This window comes from Lepus europaeus, chromosome X, assembly GCF_033115175.1.
Source record: "Lepus europaeus isolate LE1 chromosome X, mLepTim1.pri, whole genome shotgun sequence".
In the NCBI taxonomy this organism is placed as follows: domain Eukaryota; kingdom Metazoa; phylum Chordata; class Mammalia; order Lagomorpha; family Leporidae; genus Lepus; species Lepus europaeus.
The window spans coordinates 26,550,950-26,574,828 of record NC_084850.1 but is presented as its reverse complement, the minus strand read 5'-3'; positions in this window follow the sequence as shown (position 1 = coordinate 26,574,828).

Here is a 23,879-nt window from a genome sequence, read left to right as displayed (position 1 = left end):
CTGTAATGGCCAGAGATGAGCCAATCCAAAGCCAGGAGCCAAGAGCTTCCTCTGGGTCTCCCATGTGGGTTCAGGAGCCCAAGTGCTTGGGCCATTTTTTTCCCAGGCACATTAGGAGCCAGAGCTGCACCGATCTGAAGCCAGGAGTCAGGAGCTTCTTCCAGGTCTCCCACGTGGGTGCAGGGGCCCAAGGACTTGGGCCATCTTCTATTGCTTTCCCAGGTCATAACAAAGAGCTGGAGCGGAAGTGGAGCAGCCGGCACTGGAAGCGGTGCCCATATGGGATGCCAGCGCTGCAGGTGGCAGCTTTACTCACTATGTCACAGCGCTGGCCCTTTCACTTTCTTGATAGTGTCTTTTGATGCACAAAATATTTTGATAAAGTCAAATTTATCTGTATTTTCCTTGGTTGCTAGTGTCTTTGGAGTCATATCTAAGAAATAGTTGCGTAATCCAAGGGCAGACAGATTTACACTTACATTTCCTTCTAAGAGTTTTATAGTTTTAACCCTTTTTTTCCCAAAGACTTATTTATTTATTTGAAAGGCAGAGTTACAGAGAGAGAGAGAGAGAGAGGTCTTCTATCAGATGGTTCACTCCCCAATTGGCCACAACGGCTGGAGCTACGCTGAATGGATTTCTTTAGAAAGAAAGAAAGAAAGATTAAGGAAGGAAGGAAGGAAGGAAGGAAGGAAGGAAGGAAGGAAGGAAGGAAGGAAGGAAAAGATTTATGTATTTATTTATTTAAAAGGCAGAGTTACACAAAGTGTGTGTGTAGGGGGGAGAAGATAACTTCCAACTGCTGGCTCACTCCCCAAATGACCGTAATAGCCAGGGCTGGGCCAGGCTGAAGTCAGGAGCCAGGAGTTTCATGGAGGTCTCCCACATGGGTGCAGGAGCCCACTCATTTGGGCTATTTTCTGTTGCTTTCCAAGGCCATTGGCAGGGAGCTGGTTCCTAAGTGAAGGAGCCAGGATTAGAACCAGTGTCCATTCAGATGTCAGCATTGCAGGCAGCAGCTTAACCTGCTGTACCACGACACCAGTCCCTAGTGGATTTCTTGTAGCTCTTATTATGTCTTCTACATAGATAATCAAGTTGTCTGCAAACAAAGGCAGTTTTACTTCTTCCTTTCTTATCCAGATGCCTTTTATTTCATGTTCTTCTTTTATGGCACTGGCTAGAACTTCCAGTGAAATTTGAATGAGGGCAGTCTCTCACGTGGGTGCAGGGACCCAAGCACTTGGGCCATCCTCCATTGCTTTCCCAGGCACATTAGCAGAGAGCTGGTTTGGAAGTGAAGCAGCTGGGATTCGAACTCGCGCCTAGATGGGATGTTGGCATTGCCAGCAGAGGCTTTATCTGCTATGCAAATGCTGGCTCCAAGGGCAGCCATTGTTGTCTAGCTCTTAATCTTAGGAGAAAAGATTAATTAGCCATTACTGTTCCCATAGATTGTTATGCCCTTCTTTAAACTGAATTCCCTTCTATTTCTTGCTTACTGAGAGTTTTTCTTAGAAATGAATGTTATGGGGCTAGTGCAGCGGTTAAAACGCTACGTGGGATGCCCACACCGGAGTGCCTGGATTCATATCCCGCCTCTGCTTTCAATCATGGCTTCCTGCTAATCTGCACCATTGGAGGTAGCAGGTGATAGCTAAAGTAATTGAGTCCCTGCCACTGTAGAGGAGACCTAGAATGAATTCCAGGCTCCTGACTTAAGCCTGGTGCAGCCCTGCCTGTTGCAAGCCTTTGTGGGAGTAAATCAGCAGGTAAAAGATTCTCTCGCTCTCTCTAAAATAAAACTAAAATAAATGAATAAAATGTAAACACTGGGGGAAAAAAAGAATGTTGGATTTTGTCAAATACTTTTCCTGCATCTACTGAGGTAATCATATGGCTTTTTCCTTTTCTTGTTTATTCACGTGGCAAGTGATGTTGCTATATTTTCCAGGGTTGAGCTGACTTTACCTTGCCTGGATAAAACCCATTCGATCATGAATACATTCTTTTATCTATGGTTAGATTTGCTTTGCTAAAATCGTTGCAGTTATGTGTAGACAGGATATTGATCTGTAGTTTTCTCCCCATTTGTTATCAGAATAATGGTGATAAAACACATAGAATGCAAAAGGTAATGCTCCTTCCTTTTCAACCTTCTGGGAGAGTTTGTATAGAATTGATATTACTTCTTTAAATGTTTTGTGAAATTCATCAATGAAGCCATCTGGCCTTGAAGTTATTTCTGTAGGAAGACTGTTAACTACAAACTCAATTTATTTAATAGAAGGCTATACATAGGACTTATTTCTTCCCAAGTTTTATGTCCTTCAAGAAATTGTGAGCTCCATTTAAATTGTCAAGTTTATTGGCAAAAAGTTATACATAACATTCCCGTAGTATCCTTTTAATATTAACTTTTATAGAATATGTAGTTACATTATCCCTGCCATTAAAAAAAAAAAAAAACAAAAAAACATGGGGCCGGTGCTGTGGCGTAGCAGGTAAAGCCACAGCCTCTGGCACCAGCATCTTATACGGGCACCAATTCAAGCCCCAGTTGCTCCACTTCCAATCCAGCTCCCTGCCAATGTTCCTGGGAAAGCAGCAGGAAATGGCCCAAGTGATTAGACCCTTGCACCTGCATGGGAGGCCTAGAAGCTCCTGGATCCTGGCTTCAGATAGGTCCAGCTCTAGCAGTTGTGGCCATTTGAGGAGTGAACCAGTGGATGGAAGATCTCTCTCTCTCTCTCTCTCTCTAACTCTGCCTTCAAATAAATAAATAAATCTTTAAAAAAAGAAAAAAAATTTAAGAAATTATTTATTTGAAAGGCAGAGAGAGAGAGAGAGAGAGAGAGAGAATCTTCAATCTCCTGGTTCACTCTCCAAATACCTCAACAGCCTGGAACTGGGCCAGGCTGAAACCAGGAGCCAGGAGCTCCATCTAGTCTCCTACCTGGGTAGCAGAGACCCAAGCATGTGGACCATCTTCAGCTGCTTTCTCAGGTAGATTAGCAGGGAGCTGGATCGGAAGTAAAGCAGCCAGGACTTGAACTGGCACTCACATGGAATATCAGCATCACAGGCCTCCTATTTTGTTTGTTTTTTTAAAGATTTATTTATTTATTTATTTGAACGGCACAGTTAGAAAGAAATGAGAGATAGAGAGAAAGAGAGAGACCTGTCATTCTTCACACTGGTAATTTGTGTCTTCTTTCTTCTTTTCCTGATTAGTCTGGCTAGAGATTTATCAATTTGGGGCCAGCATTGTGGCATAGCACCGGCATCCCAAATGGGCACTGGTTCATGTCCTGGTTGCTCCACTTCTGATCCAGCTCCCTGCTAATGCACCTGGGAAAGCAGCAGAAGATGGTCCAAGTCCTTGGGCCCCTGCACCCGTGTGGGAGACCCAGATGAATAAAGCTCCTGGCTGCTGACTTTGGCCTGGCCTAGCCCTGGCCTTTGTGGCCATCTGGAGAATGAACCAGTGGATGGAAGATCTTTCTGTCTCTCCCTCTCTCTGTAACTTTGACTTTGAAATAAATGAGTAAATCTGCTCTAAAAAGATTTATCAGAGCTGGCGCCGCGGCTCAATAGGCTAATCCTCCACCTGCGGCGCTGGCACCCCGGGTTCTAGTCTTGGTCGGGGCGCCAGATTCTATCCTGGTTGCTCCTCTTCCAGTCCAGCTCTCTGCTGTGGCCTGGGAAGGCAGTGGAGGATGGCCCAGGTCCTTGGACCCTGCACCTGCATAGGAGACCAGGAGGAAGCACCTGGCTCCTGGCTTCGGATCGGCACAGTGCGCTGGCCATAGCTGCCATTTGGGGAATGAACAATGAAAGGAAGACCTTTCTCTCTGTCTCTCTCTCTCTCTCACTGTCTAACTCTGCCTGTCTAAAAAAAAAAAAGATTTATCAGTTTTATTAATCTTTTCTAAAAATAAGCTTTTGGTTTCATTAGTTTTTTTCCTGTTGTTTGTTTCCTTTCCTAGTTCCTTGATCTCTTCTCTGAACTTTAGTATTCCCTTTCTTTTACTTTTGTTTTGATTTGTTCATATTTTCCTAATTTCTCATAGTGGAAACTAAAGTCATGAATTTAAGATCTATGATGGTTACTCATATGCATCAACTTAAGCAGGGTTAGAGTTTTCCAGATGGGCTCATCAAACATTATTTCTTTTTTTTTTCAAAAATTATTTATTTATTTATTTGAAAGTCAGAGTTACACAGAGAAGGACAGGCAGAAAGAGAGAGAGAGAGAGGTCTTCCATCCGCTGGTTCACTCCCCAATTGGCCGCAACAGCTGGAGCTGCGCCGATCTGAAGCCAGGAGCCAGGAGCTTCTTCTGGGTGCGACCATAGCAGAGAGCTGGATCAGAAGTAGAGCAGCTTTACCCACTACGCCACAGCTCTGGCCCCCAAACATTACTTCTTGGTGTGTCTGTGAGGGTGTTTTCAGAAGAGATGAGCATTTCAATTGGTAGACTGAATGAGGAAGTTCCCCCTCATCAACGTGAGGGGGCATCATCCACCCTGTTAAGGGCCTGAGCCGAAAAAAAAAAGGTTGAGGCTAAATTTTCCTCTGCAATAGGGCTGGCACTGTGGCATAGTGGGTAACATTGCTGCCTGCAGTGCCAGCATCCCATATGGGCGCCAGTTCCAGTCCCAACTGCTCCACTTCCGATCCAGCTCTCTGCTATGGTCTGGGAAAGCAGTAGAAGATAGCCAAAGTGCTTGAACCCCTACACCCACGTGGGAGACCTGGAAGAAGCTCCTGGCTCCTGGCTTCAGATTGACACAGCTCCGGCCGTTGCAGCCAACTGGGGAGTGAACCAGCAGATGGAAGAGCTCTCTCTCTCTCTGCCTCTGCCTCTCTATAACTCTGCCTTCCAAATAAATAAATAAATCTTAAAAAAAAAAAAACAACCTTTTTTTCCTCCCCATTTGAGCTGGGCCATCCTTTTTCTCCTGACCTAAAACATGAGCAGTCCTGGTTGTCAGGCCTTGAGGTGTGGATTAGCGCTGCACCGCCGGCTTTCCTTGCAGGCAGCACATCACAGACCCTTTCAGCCTCCATAACCACATGCGTGAATCCTTCAGAGTAAATCTCTTTCGGTATATCTACACGGAAAGGTACTTCAAGAAGTTCATGGAAAAAGAATTGAAAAATAACTGGTTTTGTGGGAAAAAAATGAAATCCTTGCATATGTGGGAGTCTTCCAACAGTTAGTGGAAAATGTCTATTATGAAAGAACTACATGGGGCTGATGCTGTGGCATACTATGCTAAGCCTCCACCTGCAGTGCTGGCATCCCATATGGGCACCGGTTTGTGTCTTGGCTGCTCCTCTTCTGACCCAGCTCTCTGCTATGGTCTGGGAAAGCAGTAGAAGATGGCCCAAGTCCTTGGGCCCCTGCACCCATGTGGGAGACCCGGAGGAAGCTCCTGGCTCCTGGCTTCGGATTGGCCCAGGTCCAACCGTTGCTTCCATTTGGGGAGTGAACCATCAGATGGAAGACCTCTCTCTCTGTCTCTTCCTCTCTCTGTTTGTAACTCTACCTCTCAAATAAATAAATAGAAATCTTTAAAAACTTTAAGAAAAGAACTACGTGAGGGTTTGTCTCTTCTTCTCAGGGCGCTGATCCCATCTTGAGGGCTCCATCCTCATGACGTAATTACCTCCCAGATGCCCCGCCTTCTAATGCCATCACCTTGGGAGGTAGGATTTCAGCATATAAAATTTGGTGGGAACATAAACATTCGAACCACAAAACTGTCCAGTACCCCAGTACTAGCTGATTGGGAATGGGCGCTATTTCCAGCTCTGGGCCAATTCTGAGCACGATTTCCCATACCCGTTCAGAACAGCTCTTTCCCAAACAGCAGAGAGTTTTCTCTCATGCGCTCATGAATCTGCATAGTTTGTACCATCCCGACTTCAGCCCGGCACCCAGCCTACCTCCCTCAAGATGTCCCAGAGATATCTCAGATTCAGTATCTCTACCCTCACCCCAGACCTACTCCTCTTCTGGTCTCTCAGTGAATGGTGCAGGTTCCCTAAGCTACAAGTGCAGGTGTCGCCTTCAGCTCCATCCTCAGTGTCCCAACGTTCCAGTACCCAGTGCTACCCATTTGGTATCCCTGATGTCTCCTGCATCCCAGCCTTACTTTCCATGTCCATTGTCCTGCCCTGGCTTAGGCCACCATAGAGTCTTTCTTTTAAAAGATTGATTTTATTTATTTGAAAGACAGAGTTACAGAGAGAGGTAGAGACAGAGAGAGGTCTTCCATCCACTGGTTCACTCCCCAGATGGCTGCAACGGCTGGAGCTGCGCCAATCTGAAGCCAGGAGCCAGGAGCTTCTTCCAGGTCTCCCACGTGGGTGCAGGGGCCCAAGGATTTGGGTCATCTTCTACTGCTTTCCCAGGCCATAGCAGAGAGCTGGATCGGAAGTGGAGCAGCCAGGACTAGAACCAGCACCCATATGGGATGCCGGCACTTCAGGCCAGGGCTTTAACCTGCTGCACCACAGCTCCGGCCCCCACCATCGTGTCTTGTTTGGATTCTTCATAGCATGACTACAACCTGCACCTCCAGCATGCCCTCCACCTCTCCCATGCACCTTCACCTTCATTGCCACCTAGCTGCCCATTGCTTATCAAGCAGGCCATTGTCTTTCACAACTCTGCCTTTTCTCATTCTATGGCTTTTGCCTCCATATTGCTTGACAGAGTCCTCAGGCCTCACCAGCCAGGTCAAATATCACCTCTGTCAAGCCCTCTCCTTAAGATACTTCTTCACCCCTGCCCCTCCATATTCCTACTATGTGCTCTTTATGCTTTGTTGACACCATGGATTCACCTGTCTTCCCCCTTACTGGCGCTGCTAGGGATCTAAAGATCCTGGAAGTGCTTACTGTGGACTCAATTGTACGCCCCCAAATTCATATGCTGAAATCCCCATGCCATGACGTGAATGCATCTGGAGCTAGGGCCTTTAGCAGGTAATTAAAAGCAAACAAGATCGTAAGAAGGGAGGGCTTATCAGATAGGTCCATGGTCTCCTAAGTCGAGGAAGAGGTATCTCCTTCTCCCTCTCCCCCTACCTCCCTCCTGTATGAAGACACAGCAAGAATAGCCTCCTCCCCCACCTGTACAAAGACACAGTGGGCCATGAAGTCAGGAAGACAGCTCTCACTCGGACCTGACCACGATGCCACCCTGATCTGAGACGCCCAGCCTCCAGAACTGTGAGCAAATTGACTTGAGTGCTTGAAACCTAGGACGTTCTTGGTACAGCAGCCAAGCTGATTACTGCAGTGGGTAACGGCATGATGAAGGTGTCCTTTAAATGGATGAGAAAGGAAGAAAGAAACACCAGGAGAGGTGCAACAAATAGAGAGGAAGGCTGAGAACTAGAGCAGAATTCGAAAAGGCGGTGGAGCAGGAGGGAGCATGTAGGGCTGGGGTGAACTCCTGGGGGACCAAGGCCAGGCCCAGGAAGGCAGTGCCCAGGAGGCAGGTGGGTGCTGAGCATCCAGGCACAGGGTTTACACAGTACATTTCACCCTGAGCAGCCACCTCGTGCTTTTCTTAGAAGCCATGTGTCCTTTGCTAACCCGATGCCTAGGACTTCTGGAAAGAGGCAGGTTGGCTCATTGGCCAGGCAACAGCTGGGTGCCCTTGCGGCTCGTCCCCACCCAGCTGCCCGAGACACAGGAGAGTGTTTACCCCATGGCCTGAGTGTCCTCAGAGGACTCGGCTCTCAGTTACACAGCAGGCAGCTGCCTCCGAGGGGCCCGTGGGTTCTGACCATGACAACCCGGACCACGAAAACGCATCCTTCCTCCATCCCCTGCCCCCACCCCAGGCGAGCTCAATCATCAGCTGGGATTTGACGGTATCTTTTTAAAAAGAGCACTTTTCTGAACTAACAGTCCACAAGCGAACACAAGGTCTTCTGTCACCCAGGGCGTGTGCAAATAGGCTTCGGCAAACAGCAGCCGGCAGCCTTTCCAAGAAGACATTTGCCGGCGGGGTCCTGGGACAGACGGGCGGCAGGCAGCACAGGGCAGTGCCAGCCCGGCCCGGGATGGGGGTGGCGGGGTGAGAGGGAACCGGCTGGGCCCGCGGAGGACCGCGCGGAAGGGCAGCGCAGTGGCCGCAGGCAGCTTTTGCCACGAAGCCACCTCCTGGCTAGGGCTCCGGGAGCCGTCGCTGGCACCGCGGCAGACTTGGGCAGTGCGCCCGCAGGCCCGCGGTGGCGGCAGGGCGGCGACAACGGCGGCCCTGGGGAGCCGGCCGAATGCGGGATTGCGCGATTGCTGAGCTTCAGAGTTCTGGGACAAGTGGGCCCGGGCTCCCATGTACCCGGCCCAGCCCAAAGGATCCGGGCTCCGGGCCCAAACAGGAAGGACATTTACAAACCAAACCAATAGTCGGATCGGAGTACCTTCGCTCACTTTCTATCTTTCGGTTTCCGAGGAGGGATTTGGGGTGGGGCGGGGAGCTGTTGGAGCGAATTGCTGGGAGCTGCGGCTTTGGGAGCCGGCTCCCTGCAGGGGCAGCAAGCAGTGCACACAGCGCTAGCGATCTCGGCTCTGCCCAGCCCGCGGTTGCTCCGGTGCAGGGACGTGACAGGACTGCGAGGGCTGGCTCTTTAGCCCATTGTTCCCACTCGTCACAGAGAGCTCCTGGCAAATGTAGCCTGCTAGTCCCAGCCTTCCTGGTGGAAGGAAGACCTTGACCAGGCTTTCCTGTTGCTTTTCGGGGTGGGGCTTTTGCTCATGCTAAAAACCTTGCTTGCACTACCTACACTGGGCGTGCCTTCCCACCCCCAGCATGCAAAACACTGAGCCAGTCCTTAGGTTGCACCTTGAGGAGGATTGAAGACTTCCCAAGAAGTGGAGAAGAGCACCCTTAAGTCGACACTCTGCAACCGGTGTCCTTGGCCACGTTTCTCAAACATCCTCTCCGGGAGTCCTTGTTAACATGCAGATCGGATTCAGCAGAACTAGGTGGAGCTTGAGACTCTGCATTTCTAGCAAGCTCCCAGGTGATGAGGTACTTCGGGGCATCACCCTTAGAGGGGCAAGGGGCAGAACATTGCTCTCCACTGCAGGTGCACGTTTCAATCATCTGGCTAGCTTTCAAAACTATCCTGGGGCCAGTGGTGTGGCGCAGGGGCTTGATTCGCTACTTGGGAGTCCCACATCCCGTACCAGAGTGTCAATTTGAATCCTCCTGCTCCACTTTCCAATCAGTTCCCTGCTAATGTGCCTGGGAAAGCAGAGGAAGATGGCCCAAGTGCTTGGATCCACATAGGAGACCTGGATGAAGTTCCTGGTTCCTTGCTTCAACCTGACCCAGCCAGGGCTATTGTGGAAGGTGTGTGTGCGTGTGTGTGTGTGTGTATTTCTTTCCCCTTCTCTGTCTGCCTCTCAAATCAATAGATGCATATTTTATAAAAACTAATTATGCCAAGGCCCCAACCTCAGGCGCTCTGATTTAATTGACCTGGATTGGAGCTTTGGGTGATTATAATGGGCAGCCAGGATTGAGAGCTACAAGCAGCTATGAGCAGAGACTTAGGCTACAGCCAGGGATATTGACTTCATACTGGGCCCAACTATAAAGTTCAGCATATGACCAATATTAGGAATTCAGTTTGTAATCAGAGAGCATGACTTGTCCACATGGTTTCAGATACTTCATATTACCTCATATTCGTTCAACCATCAAGTATCTATTGAGCAATATATTGTGCTGGACACCGTGCTAGCTACTAAAGATGCAGCAGGGAATGAGACAGACATGAGAAGCCATCGGCATGTTTAAGCAGACAAGAGACATGAGCAGATTTGCATTTTTAGAACTTTATTATGGGGCCAGCATTGTGGCATAGCAGGTTAAGACATTGTCTGAGATGCCTGCATCCCATATGGGCATCAATTTGTGTCTTGGCTGCTCCACTTCTGATTCATCTCCCTGCTGATGGCCCAGGAAAGCAGCAGAAGATGGCCCAAGTACCTGGACCCATGCTACCCATATGAGAAATCCAGAAGAAACTCCTGGCTCCTGGCTTCAATTTGGCCCAGCCCTGGCCCTTGTGGCCATTTGGGGAGTGAACCAGCAGATGGAAGTGCGCTCTCTCTCCCTGTCTCCTCCCTGTCTCTCTCTCTCTCTTTCTCTCTCTCTCTCTCTCTCTGTCTCTCCCTCTCTCTTGGTAACTCTGCCTTTCAAATAAATAAATAAATAAAATTAAAACATCTTTTTAAAACTTTGTTGTTATTATTTATTGAAAGTCAGAGAGAGAGAGAGAGAGAGAGAGAGAGATTCCAACTACCAATTTGCTCCCCAAATGACCACAATAGCTGGGTCTGAGCCAGGCTGAAACCAGAATCCTGGAACTCCATCTGGATCTTCCATATGGGTGACAGGGGCCCAGGTACTTGAGTCATCATCCACTGCTTCCCAGGCACGTTAGCAGGGAGCTGGATTGAAAGCAGAGTAGCCTAGACTTGAACTGGCACCCATATGGGATATGGGTGTCCCAAGCAGCTGCTTAACTCACTGCACCACAATGCCTGCCCCAGATTTGCATTTTTAACAGGTCAGTCTGGCTGAAGAGTAAACATATTGCAGGGAGACCAAGTGGATGTATGGAGAAGGTATTGCATGAGACCAGGTGAGAGATGATGGTGGTTTGGACCAGGTAGCAGCACAGAGGAGAGGATGAATTCCAGAGCTACTGAGGAGGAGAGACTTATAATAGACTAGACATGGGAAACAGTGAGAGAAAGGAACTGTCAAAGAAAACGTCTAAGTTTCTGACTTGGGCAACTGAATGGATGGCAGTAGCACAGGGATAGAAAAGATTAGAAGAGGAGCACATTTTGAAGGAAGGTCATGTGTTTAGTCCAAGCAGAGCTACCAGTTAGAAGAGCTGTCTGAAATTCAGAGGAGAGATCTGAGCTGGAGCTATAAATGTTGGAGCCATGGGAAGAGATATGTAAAACCAGGAAGGGAATGCATCACCTGGCTAAGGACTGTAGAATGGCAAGAGAAGAACTAAGCTAGGCCTTAAAGAATGCTAATATTTAATGACTTGCTCTTGTGAGGTCCATACTGCTAGGCAATGCTACCCTTCCCTTTCCCCTTCTATCATTCTCTATTCACTGAAGACTTTTGGTGACACTGCTTGTGGTGGTCTCTTCCAGAAGCCCCAGCACTATCATGGATGACTGCCACGCTGCGGCGGCCATCCCTTCCAATGCCTTGCTCTCTCCATTCCTAGACTGTCTCATCTTCATGTTCCTCTGCACTGCTCCCCCAAGCTGCACTCTGGCACAGTCACACCTTTGGTCCTGATACCACTCTCATCTGTGTCACTTTAGAAATCATTTTTTTCCCAAGTCTCTCCTCTCTGCTACCTCCTCATCTTCCAGTGCTTGCTTAACGACTCCCTTGAGAACTGTTCTTCAAATCTCACTGGGATGTCCAGCCCACTGACCCTTGTACTTTTTCTTATTCCTTCTTTACTTTATTATCCAGTCTGCAGTCCATGACCTGTCACTTCAGTGCCAATGGTTGGCTGTGCCAGCTGTGTTTCCAACAGACCCTGGATACTAGGGGTCAAGGCTGAGCTCTTTGGTGAGTGCTGTGCTGTAGATCAAAATGGAGATCTGGATGCCCTGGCTACCAGGAATGGTGACACATACAGCAGCCATAATTTTGTTTTGGAAATGGATATGCCATTATTGTTTGGACAGGTCACTGCCCACCTCAGGCTACTAAAATGTCCTGGAGGTGGGGCAAGGACAGCATGTTTCTTAAAGAGGCAGCTGTGGGAGGGAGGGCTGGTGTTTAGCCTAGTGTTTAAGATTTCCACATCCTATATCAGAGTACCTGGGTTTGATGTCTGCCTCTGGTTCCTGATTTCCACAAATGCATCCTGGGACACACAGGGATGGCTCAAGTAATTGAGTTGCTGCCATCCTCGTGCTTTGTGGCTTCAGCCTGGCTCAGTGCCAACCATCACGGGCATTTGGAGGTGTGAACCTGCAGAGGGGAGCACTCTTTCCCTCTCTCACTCTCTCTCTCTTTCAGTATCTCTTGCTCTCTTTTGAAGTTCCAGAATATTGAGTCTTAGAGCATGAGAATGTGATATTAGCCTAGATCATTGGAAGGGTGAGCATCCCTGGTCATTTTCTATTAATGGCCTTAGATGTGGTGTCTGGGTAGCATGGACTCGGGGCTGAGGCTGAGGTTGGATATGCACCTTAGCCAGAGGGAATGGCAGAGGCAACAGTAAGGAGGTGGACTGTGTGTAACACTCCCATGGATTCTAGTTTGGCTGATATGGAGTGTCCAGGAAGGAGTTGGGGACCCCATTGCCTGTCCTGATCCTACCCTGCGCCTACTGCCAGCTGACAAACTAATCCAGAGACACTCAGTAATGCCGGCTGACACTGTAGCAAGGGATGGGTTCCTCTCCACCCAAAAATGACTGAAAAGGATCTGCACTGGCTGACATAGGCTCCTCTTGAAAGAACTTACCTACTGGCTGGCGCCGCGGCTCAACAGGCTAATCCTCCACCTGCGGCACCGGCACAGTGGGTTCTAGTCCCAGTCGGGGCGCTGGATTCTGTCCCGGTTGCTCCTCTTCCAGTCCAGCTCTCTGCTGTGGCCTGGGAGTTCAGTGGAGGATGGCCCAAGTCCTTGGGCCCTGCACCCGCATGGGAGACCAGGAGAAGCACCTGGCTCCTGGCTTCGGATCGGCGCGGTGCGCCCGCCACAGTGGCCATTGGGGAGTGAACCAACGGAAAAAGGAAGACCTTTCTCTCTCTCTCTCTCTCTCTCTCACTGTCTAACTCTGCCTGTCAAAAAAAAAAAAGATTTATTGTTTTGGGTTGCACTTGTGGCAGGGAATAGACCCCACCTTCTAGATCTTTCAGCTGAGCGTCTGCTAAGTGCAGGGCTTTGTGCTCATCCTGAGCTCAGGAAGGGACCATAACAAGATCACTATCAGTAATAAGAAGTCCCATTTACCAAGTGGCAGGCACCCCGCTGGCACTTCACTCATTCAATGAAGATTTACCAAGGGCCCACTGTGTGTCACTGTTCTATGGAGGTCCAAGATCAGCAGCATCTGCTCAGCTTCTTGGGAGGGCCTTGTGCTGTGTCGAGCATTGCAGAGAAGTGGGAAGGGGAAGCAAGGAGAGGTGCCAGGCTCACTTTGTAACAAGCCACTCTTGCAAGAACGAATTCATTCTCGTGAGAACTACTCAAGTCTTGTAAGAAAGACATTAATCCCTCTTAGCGGGGCTGGTGTTACGGCTTGGTGGGTTAAGCTGCTATCTGCAATGCTGGAATAATACATTGGCACCAGTTGGATATCTGGCTGCTCCACTTCTGATGCAACTCCCTGCTAATGTGCCTGGGAAAGCAGCGAAAGATGGCCCAAGTGCTTGGGACCTTGCACCCATGTGGGAGAAATAGAAGCTTCTGGCTTCTGGCTTCACTCTGGCACAGCTCCGGCAGTTGTGATCATTTGGGGAAAGAAACAACAGATGGAAGATACCTCTCTCTTTCTCTCTCTCTCTCTTTCTCTCTCTCTGTAACTCTACCTTTTCAAATAAATAAAAATAAATATTTTTATAAAAATAAATATTAAAAAATATTTTAGAGGCCCAGTTAGTGACATCATTGCACTGACAACCACAATTCTTTAAAAAAAAAAAAGATTTATTTATTTATTTGAATGTCAGAGTTACACAGAGAGAGAAGGAGAGGCAGAGAAAGATCTTCCATCTGCTGGTTCACTCCCCAGTTGGCCACAATGGCTGGAGCTGAAGCCAGGAGCCAGGAGCCAGGAGCTTCTTCCAGGTCTCCCATGCTGCTGCAGGGGCCCAAGGACTTGGGCCATCTTCCACTGCTTTCCAAGGCCATAGCAGAGAGCCGGATTGGAAGTGGAACAGCCAAGACTTGAACCGGCATCCATATGGGATGCCAGCACTGCAGGTGGCAGCTTTACCCACTATGCCACAGCACTGCCCTCTCTCTCTTTTTTTTTAAGATTTATTTACTCGAGAAGCACAGAGAGAGAGAGAGAGAGAGAGAGAGAGAAGATCATTCATTCACTGCCTCACTCCCCAAATGGCTACAACAGCCTCGACTGAGCCAGATCAAAGGCAGGAATGAGGAACTCCATCCGGGTCTCCCACATGGATGGCACAGGCACAAGCCTTTGGGCCATCTTCTGCTGCTTTCCCAGGCCCATTAACAGAAAGCTGGACTGGAAGCAGAGCAGCCAGGACATGAACCTGTGCTCTGATATGGGATGCTGGCACCACAAGCCACAGCTTAACCCACTGCACCACAATGCCAACCCTGGCAACCACATTTCAAGATGAGTTTGGGTAGGGACACAGCACTAGCAACCTGTAGCACTGTGATATGCCAGACTATGAGAAGTGCTATGGGAAGGGGAAATGGGAATGCCTAGTGACAAATGGAGTGACCGGGGAAGGGCTCACTGAGAAGGGAGAACACTGGGGACTGGACACTGGGGACTAGATTGGGGGGAAGTGTGGTGTTGGACCCTTGCAGATGCTTGAAGGAAGGGCAGTGTAAGCTGAGATAACAGCTAGGCAAAGCTCCTGAGGCTGGGATGCTCTTAACATGGTGGGAGAACACGGAGGAGCCCAGTGGGGCTGGAGAAGAGTGAGTGAGAGAAAGATGGTGCGTGGCAAGGATGGAGAGGAAGGGCTCTAGATCCTGCAGCAACCTTGGCTTGTACCCATAGCAAGAAAGGAAGCCGTTGGTGGAATGACACTGCTAGGTCATGGGATCATTATTCTCATTTTCCAGTGAGGAAACTACAGCTTGGTTAAAAAGTAGCAGAGCTGAAACTTGACCAGAGGCCTCCTTCCTCCTCTAGCCCCAGGCTCAAGAGAGGGTCTGCATATTCTTTGCTCCCTTCTGAAGCCTCCACACTGCCATTCCTTTGTCATTTCTCAAGAAGCATGCCTTGCTGACTACCCACCAACCTTGTATCCACCAACCTCTGCTACCAGACTGTGAGCTCTTTGCCTGCGGAGCACCTGCCACGTGCTAGGTACTGTGTTAGATGCTAAGGGTAAAATGATGACTAGGAGCAGTCAGCTGCTTCATCTGGAGCTTCTATTCTAGTGCACGAGGAGATGGGCAGGTAGGAAAGGAAAAAAAAGAAAATAGTTTTCAGTAATAAGAACCATGCAGAAAGAAGAGAGTGGCTACTTTATATAAGCTGGGGAGGGACGGCCTCTCTGAGCAGGTGGCATTTAAACTGAGGTCTGGGTCCTAAGAGGAGCCATTCCAGAGGGACAGCAGGGCAGGCGGAGTGAGGGATGTGAGCAGAGGCTCAGTGGTGGGCCGTGAGCATGGCTGGCTAGCGGAACAGAAGGCAGAGCAGTGCGAGAGAAGCCTGTGATGTGATGGGGAAATGCAAGAGATCAGGATAGAGACACGGGGTCCAGATCAGGCAGAGCTCGTGGGCCATGAGCATATGGGATCCACTGGCGTTTGTGAAGCCGGGGAGGGGAACGATCACACTGTGGTCTTAAGATCATGCTGGCTTCCTCATGAGAAGGGGGTTGTGGAGGGAGGGTGGAGAAATGTGAAGAGATTGATGATATGTTCAGAGACGAAGTCAGCCAGAGAGGCTGATGGGTTCAATATAAAGGCTGAGGGAAAGAGGAGAATCAAACACGTCCTCTATGTGAGGGCCTGAGCAGCTGCATGCATGGTGTCTCGGTCCATTTGGGCTGCAGCAACCAAACGCCCGGGACTGAGTGACTTGTAGGCAACAGATGTTGACTTCTCACAGTTGTTCTAGAAGCTCTGGGAAGTCCAAGATCAAGACACCAGCAGATCTGCTGTCCAGTAAGGGCTCTCTCTCTCTCTGCTTCATAGAAGGTATTTTCTCACTGCATCCTCACATAGCAACAGAGACAGAAAAACTCACCCAGGCCTCTTTTGTAAGGACACTAATCCCATTCAGGAGGGCAGTGCCTTCATGTCTTAAGTCACCTCTTAAAATTTACTTATTTTCATTTACTGATGTGGAAGGCAGACAGACTGAGGAAGGAGCACAAAGAGAGCTCTGTCTTCCACTGGTTCACTCCTCAATGCCTGCAACAGCCAGGGCTAGGCCAGGCTGAAGCCAGGACCCAGGAACTTAATCCAGGTTTCCAACACGAGTGGCAGGGACCCAAGTTCTTGAGCCATCACCTGTTGTTTCCCAGGGTGTGCGTTAGCAGAAAGCTGGAATCAGGAACAGAACTTAGACACAAACCCAGGCATTCTGATAAGGAATACAGGCAGCTCAAGCGAAGTCCTAACTGCTGCACCAAAGACCAACCCCGAGCCCCACATGTCAATACCATCACCTTGTGGATTGGGTTTGGGCATACGGATTTTGGAGGGCCACAAACATTCAAATCATCACAGATGGTGATGCCATTTACACACCTGAGGAAGACATTAAGGGAGGGAATTTATAGGAAATGTCAAGTTGTTTTGAACACATTTGTTTGATATACCTACTAAACATCCATGAAGTAATGGAAAGTAGGAAATTGGATCTATGAACCTGAAATTCTAGAGAGCAATCTAATCTCTGGAAAACTAGTCAGAAATCTTGCCATTGATAGGCCCAGTGAAAGTAACCCCTGGAGAGAGATTTCAGAGAGCAGCACCATGGAGTGGCACAGTGTAGCCCGGCTCCATGTGAGAGGCAGTAATGCCTCATGGTTAGAGGTGTTGCCCCTTTGAGCCAAACTGTCCTGGCTCAGCCACTCACTAGCTTACTTAACCTCTCTGTGCCTCAAGGGGGGTTAAAGTGATTATTTAATCTCTAAAACAGGGATAATAATAGACCCACCTCCCAGGGCCTTCGGGAAGGATTAAATGAGATAATTCACAAAAAAGGCTGAGAACAGGGCTTGGCTCATGCCAAGGGCTCTGTGGATGTGAGGAGCTGTTATCACAGGCTGTAGGAGGGAGGGGCTGCAAATAGGCTTCAGCTGTGCCCTTGACCGCCCTGCAGAGAAGACCATATTCAGCCCTGCCAGGCAGCAGAGCCCTTTCAAGCAGCTCTGCTCTGCCAACGCTCTCCCTTCTACTCCTCCCCGGCTGCGGCCTCCCGGCTTTTGCAACTCTCTGAACAGTGTGTGAGCCTTGGCCAGCGCTGGTGTGGGAAAGGCCAACTCTTCTGCATTCTCAGCCTGCAGAAACTCGGCCTCCCTTCCCGCCACGGGAGGTGCTAGCCACAGGCTGCAGGCAGAGCAAAGCCAGCTCCCCGAGCCGCCTGAAGTTACTCAGAGCTGAGAGAAATAACCAGCAGAGACAGTCCCCGGGGGACCCGGGCTTCCTTTCCACTCAAATGCTCCCTTTGTTGCTGAAAAGCAAGCCTAGCCCATCCCCACTGGCACCAGCCTGCCCATTGTTTTCCTGAGTCCATCCCAAGCCCATCTCTGGTGCTATCTCCCCCTTCCAGGAATGGCAGCCTGGAGGCTCCATTGCAGTGCAAGGATCACAGAGCGAAATTCCTCACCAGCCGAAGCTTCTAGAATAGGGCCCAGGATCAGGTGCTCTGGGCAGATCCACAAAGGGCCAACAGAGGTCACTGAAAGCATCTGACCTGTGTCTTTCCCTGGGTGTGGCTCCCCGTGGTGATGACTTCTCTGACACTCCTAACGTAAGAGCAATGGGCACAAGGCTAGAGTCTAATGGGCCTTGTGGGCTTGTCCCAGAGGTTAGAAAACATAACATACTCAACTGGCAAGCCAGAACAGGGAGACTGCATAAGTGTGTGGGCTTTCAGGGGAGAGGGACCGATGGGTCTAAGGCAGGAAATGGTTGGAAGGGTGCGTTATCTACGCAGAATGGACCTCTTTGCTCCCTTGCAGCTTTCAACTCTGCATCTGGTTGAGAGACTCTGCCAATGTTCCTGCCCTGGCTGTCAGGCGTCTCCCTGTGGGGTACTTATCTCTTTCATGCTTGCCTTCCACCAGGCTGAGATAAGACCAAGGAGGATTACCCAGCTCTATCTTCATCTACAAGTTCTTGCCTCTAGAATCTTCTGCTTGATGATTTCTTGTTGCTTAAGGATAAAGTTCAAACTCCTCTGAGGTTTATCACTACACAGAACTTTTTAAAAAAACTTTTTTGAAAAACATTTTGTTTTATTTGAAATGCACAGAGGCAGAGGGAGATCTCCCATATGCTAGTTCACTCCCCAAATTCCACAATAGGTAGGGCCAGGCCAAGTTGAATCAGGAGTCAGGAGCTCCATCTGGGTCTCCCGCATGGGCAGCAGGTATTGCAGGACAATGAAGGCGATCTTGATTCTTGGCTCTCATCGAAGAATTTCCATACAGAGAGGACAGTCAACAAAAAAAGATTGACTGAGAGCAACAAACCACCTGCCACAGAATTCAGGAAAGCAACTCCAAGGGATGAGTTGCCAGGAGATCCTGCAAGTGCTGGCTCTTTTATACACAAAGGAGCTCTCTCTGATTGGCTCCTTTCTGAGGAGTACAGATTTAATCCATCAGGATGCCAGAATAACAACCAATCAGCAGGCAAGGATTAGTAACTATGTCCTAGCCTGCTTTCACTCACTCCTCCAACAATCTCAGGCAAGCCCCCAGATATGTGTGGGAGTTCTGGAGTCAGTGTCACAGGAGCAGTCTGTGGCTCTGGGTATTCAGGTCTACATCTCAGGTCTACATTCAGGTCTCAGGTGATGTGGCAGACTTCTTGCCAGATTCTTCAGGAGCAGTACAGCTCTCTGCATTGCAGCTCTGTCGTCTATGCCAGTCACAACATCTCAACTGCAGGTTCGAATGCTGCCACCTTCTGGGTTGCTACTTGTCTTCTGTAGCAGGTTTTGTCTTTTTACCTGGAAGAGTGACGCTCTCCAGCAACTAGAAGTGCCTGCCCCAAAGGGCTGGATGCCCTGGAGGGCTGCCTGCTCCAGCTGCCTCTCAAGACTGCCTGGCCCAGATATTTATGTGCATCTAAAACAGAAAGTTCTCCCTGATTGGTCAGTGTGTATGCTAATGAGGCATGCTATGTGAATCAGAGAACTGACATTGGAGTAGTCTGTTTTCCAGTGTTCAGAGTTCTCAATTAGGTCCCTTCAGTAGACTCAACAGCATCTGAAGATTACATTGTTTTTTTCTTTCCTGGTCCCCTGTCTCCCCTTCTCCCAGGGTTCCTGGAGAGTTACATGGTGTGCTGCTTTTTATTTTCTTTCATTTTTAAACATTTATTTATTTGAGAGGCAGAGTTACAGAGACAGAGGGAAAGACAGAGAGAAAGGTCATCCATCCATTGGTTCACTCCCCAAATGACCACAACGTCTGGAGTTGGGCCAATCTGAAGCCAGGAACCAGTATCTTCTTCCAGGTCTCCCAAGTGGGTGCAGGGGCCCAAGGACTTGGGCCATCTTCCACTGTTTCCCCAGGCCATTAGCAGGGAGCTAAGTCAGAAGTGGAGCAAGTGGGAGTTGAATCGGCACTCATATGGGTTGCCGGTGCTACAGGCAGAGGTTTAACCTACTATGCCACAGCACTGGCCCCAAGTATGTTTTTTCTTTGATATATTTTTTCTTTCCTTTCCAGGGGCCCCTGGAGTTCTTATCATTTCCCCGTCTGAAATATCCCTAACTGCCATTAGGGAAAGGGGTGATGACTGCTCTGGCTGTTTCATGCTGAAAGGGTGCATCGCTGAGGAACAGCAGTCAGGGACATCCCCCAGAGGCCTACCCAGGGCCCCAGTAGAAGGTTTCCAAGAAAGGTTACATCCCCACGACCACCTGAAACTTCATTAATTCTTTTTTTTTTTTGACAGGCAGAGTGGATAGTGAGAGAGAGAGAGAGAAAGGTCTTCCTTTTGCCATCGGTTCACCCTCCAATGGCCGCCACGGCCAGCGCATCTCGCTGATCTGAAGCCAGGAGCCAGGTGCTTCTCCTGGTCTCCCATGCGGGTGCAGGGCCCAAGGACTTGGGCCATCCTCCACTGCCTTCCCAGGCCATAGCAGAGAGCTGGCCTGGAAGAGGGGCAACCGGGACAGAATCCGGGGCCCCAACCGGGACTAGAACCCCGTGTGCCAGCACCACAAGGCGGAGGATTAGCCTATTGAGCCGTGGCGCCAGCCATTCCTTGACTCTTAATGAGAAGAAACTAATCAGGTTAGAAAATTTAGGAGGAAAGGACTATGACTCAGGGCTACCAACAGCAAGAGGCACTGCTGAGGGTCATGGCCATCTGAGTAGGTGGCCTTTTATTGAGTGTCACCACGGGCTTGGACAATTTATGAAAACCAAACATGCAGCCTCAAAATTCAATGTGATAGCTAAAGAAAATATGAAACTTCCCCAGCCATCTGAAGGACAGTGTCACAGCCATCGACCAAAGAGGAAAACCACAGGCCCTTCTCCTCTCTTGCCACTCAACCCAAGCAGTCTTCGCTTTCGGCAGCAGTAAATTCTCCAGATACATCTTGTAGGCCCCAAAGTACCAGAAAGGAAGCTCCATTCAAAGGCAACTCATTCTGATATTCCACTAACACCCTATCCACTTGAGACACATAAGTTGTGCTATAACAAATCATCCTGACGGGTACAACCAGCATCCACATAGTTGAACTTCTGGAATCAAGAAAGTCTATTAAAAATGATTCCCATCATAGCTGGCAGGACACAGCCAAACCAAATATGAAAAGACACATCGGCCGGCGCCGCAGCTCAATTGGCTAATCCTCCACCTTGCGGCGCTGGCACAGCGGGTTCTAGCCCCGGTTGGGGTGAAGGACCCTTACGGGGGGAGGGACTAGAAACTAGGCCTGGGCAAATATCAGGGGCTTCTTAAGAGGTTAGATGTTCCCCAGAGTCTAGCGGGCAGGACATCCTCTGGGAAGGAAAAGTCAATCCCCTGCAGAGAATCTCTGGGCGCGCCCAGAGCAGAACTGCCCCTCCCCTTCGGAGAGTCTCTAGGCGCGCACTTATGATGTCACTGCGACCGGCCAATCCTGTAACACCTCAGCACTCTCCCTCAGCACTCTCCGTCAGCATTCTCCAGTATGCTAATTGTCCCTCCGAACCAACCAATCCTGTAACACCTCTGCATTCAACACCAGCACTCTCCACCTGCATTCTTCGCCAGCCGTTATCCCATATGCTAATGGTCCCTCTGAACTGACCAATCCTACGCATGCGCATTAGGAATATGCTAATTCGTTGCCTGTATAACCTGTGTGAAACTGCCGCTCAGGGCTCCTCACCGCCTGAGGTAGGGGCCCGTTTGCGCAAATGTTCAATAAAAACCTCGTGCTTTTTGCATCAACCGGTCTGGAGTCTGGATCTTTGGGCATCTTCCCAAGCAAGTGGGCATCTCTGCATCTGAGAGGTCCAACGGGGCACCAGATTCTGTCCTGGTTGCCCCTCTTCCAGGCCAGCTCTCTGCTGTGGCCAGGGAGTGCAGTGGAGGATGGCTCAAGTGCTTGGGCCCTGCACCCCATGGGAGACCAGGAGAAGCACCTGGCTCCTGCCTTGGGATCAGTGTGGTGTGCCGACCACAGCGCGCCAGCCACGGCGGCCATTGGAGGGTGAACCAATGGCAAAAAGGAAGACCTTTCTCTCTGTCTCTCTCTCTCACTGTCCACTCTGCCTGTCAAAAAAATAAAATAAAATAAAAAAAGACACATCACTCAACTACCCTGCTGATGTCTCTGCCCTCCTCCGTTGCAATTCCCCTTGCTTCCAGACACCAAAGATGCTTTGAACAGGGCTCCCATTTGGTCACCCCAGCAATCCATTAGGGCCAGTTTGGAATCTAACAACTGGAACAAAAAGAAACCTTGATCCACAAACATTGGCTTTGGTGCTGCTGCACCTTACAGGTGTCTAGCAGGGACCAAGAACTCAGGCAAACACCGCCAATACCCAAAGCTGATGGGCTCGCCCCAGCACGCTGCTACACTTGCAACCCTCTGCTCAGGACCACCGCTACTGAGCTCCAGAAGCCAATGTTCTTCATCCTCTACCTTGTAATCAGGCCAGGCTGTGGTACACAAACAGAGCAGCCATTTTTTTCTTTAAACCCTGGGGATCAAAAGACTCCTAATGCTTGAGAATGCACCCAAGGGAGTACCTGCTGTATGGTTGAGAGAATAAAAACGGAAACGTGCCCCAGCTTTTATCTCTCCTAAGTTTGAGACATCTGAGGGTGTATTTGCCAGACCAGCACGTGCTGGGAGGGCTCATTCCCCTTTACCAGCAGCATGTTAGAACTAGACTCCTGCCTAGACAAATATGTACTGTCTGTGACCTGGGATTGACATTTGCCAGACCAGCATGCTCTGGGAGTGATCAGTTCTCATTACCAATGGTTGTGCCAGAACTGGGCTCTTACCTGCACGGGTATATACCATTACTCTGTCCCTTACTTAGAAACAGTTGTTCTAGGCCTCCTAACCTTGTCTTATAGGCCTGAATTTGAAAGTGAGCCCTCAGTATAAGAGTCTTAACAAAGATGCTTTGAGCTAGAATTTGGAAGAGAGGAAGGGCCAGTCCTGGTCACTGCTCAAGTTGGTGACCAAGCAGGGGGAAGGGTAAAGGAACACAGTAGGGGATTAAAAATTCTCCCCATTGAGCTACCTCTGCAATGAGTTTATATAACCTATATGAAAGGACCTAACTGTGGTGAGCATAGGAGGGAAGGAAGGAGGCTGCCAGAGAGCATGCTGGATGATCTGTCTCCACAAGTGCAGGTCACGAGGTGACTAGATGGAAAAGGCTGCCTGTGTCTGCAAGGGCATACATAAATTCTGCCCCCAAACCAACCAGATGTTTAAGTAGACACCAACTAGTGGGACCAGGAATTGTAGTTTGTAAGAAATGAGAGCTGGTGAGATAGGGAGCGCGTATGAAGGTCACAGTACAGTGAGGCAAGCAGAAAAAGAGACTGAGATCTTGTCAGAGTCTGGGGCAAAGTAAGGAGTCACTGGGGCATTGGGGTACGGAGCCCAGGGCCTCACTCCAGACCCTACCCTGTATCACTGACAGATTGATCTCCACAGAAAGAACAGAGTGCAGATCTCAACCAGACACCTGAACCAAACAGGCTGTCAGAGTTGGGTATCCAGTCAAGAAGCCTTTGAAAACCACCAGAGTGTTACCCTGGCCCGAATTTTGCAATTACTCCAAGACCTTCTCCCAGTCATGCATGTGCGATGGGGTAATCCCCACCAAGGGAAACTGACTCAGGCAGGGCCAATATTCCCAGAGCTAAGACAAGAAGTAGAGAGAGCATGGAGCCTCTAGTGTGAGGAAAGAGCAGGTTACAGGCACTCAAGTCTGGGGTAAAGTAAGGAGTCATTGGGGCATTGGGGCACAGAGCCCATGGCCTCACTCCAAACCACACCCAGTCTCAATAGTGCTGCTCCCTGCAGAAAGTGTGCTTCTCAGCCCAACACAGCGATGGCCTATCGGGTTCTGGTGTCTAGCCAAGAGACTTTCAGGAAGCACTAGAGTGTAGTCTCAGCCAGGATCCATAAGTCATCTCAAGGCTTTCTCTCAGTCCCTCATGATGGGCCGATCCAAGCAAGAGAGAGGGGCATTAGAACAGAGTCTTAGCGCTGGTGATTGATCTAGCCCTAGTCAGCAAGCCTGACCCCTGAGTCTAAGACCAGAAGCCATGCTAATGGTTTTTAAATTGGCTGCCAGGGACCCAGTGTTCTTGATAAAGAGTTGTTATGGAGAATGAGACTCTCTAAAAAGTAGAAGCAGAAACAATTTGGTTGCTCATCTGTCTGACAAGGTGACCCAATGTTGAC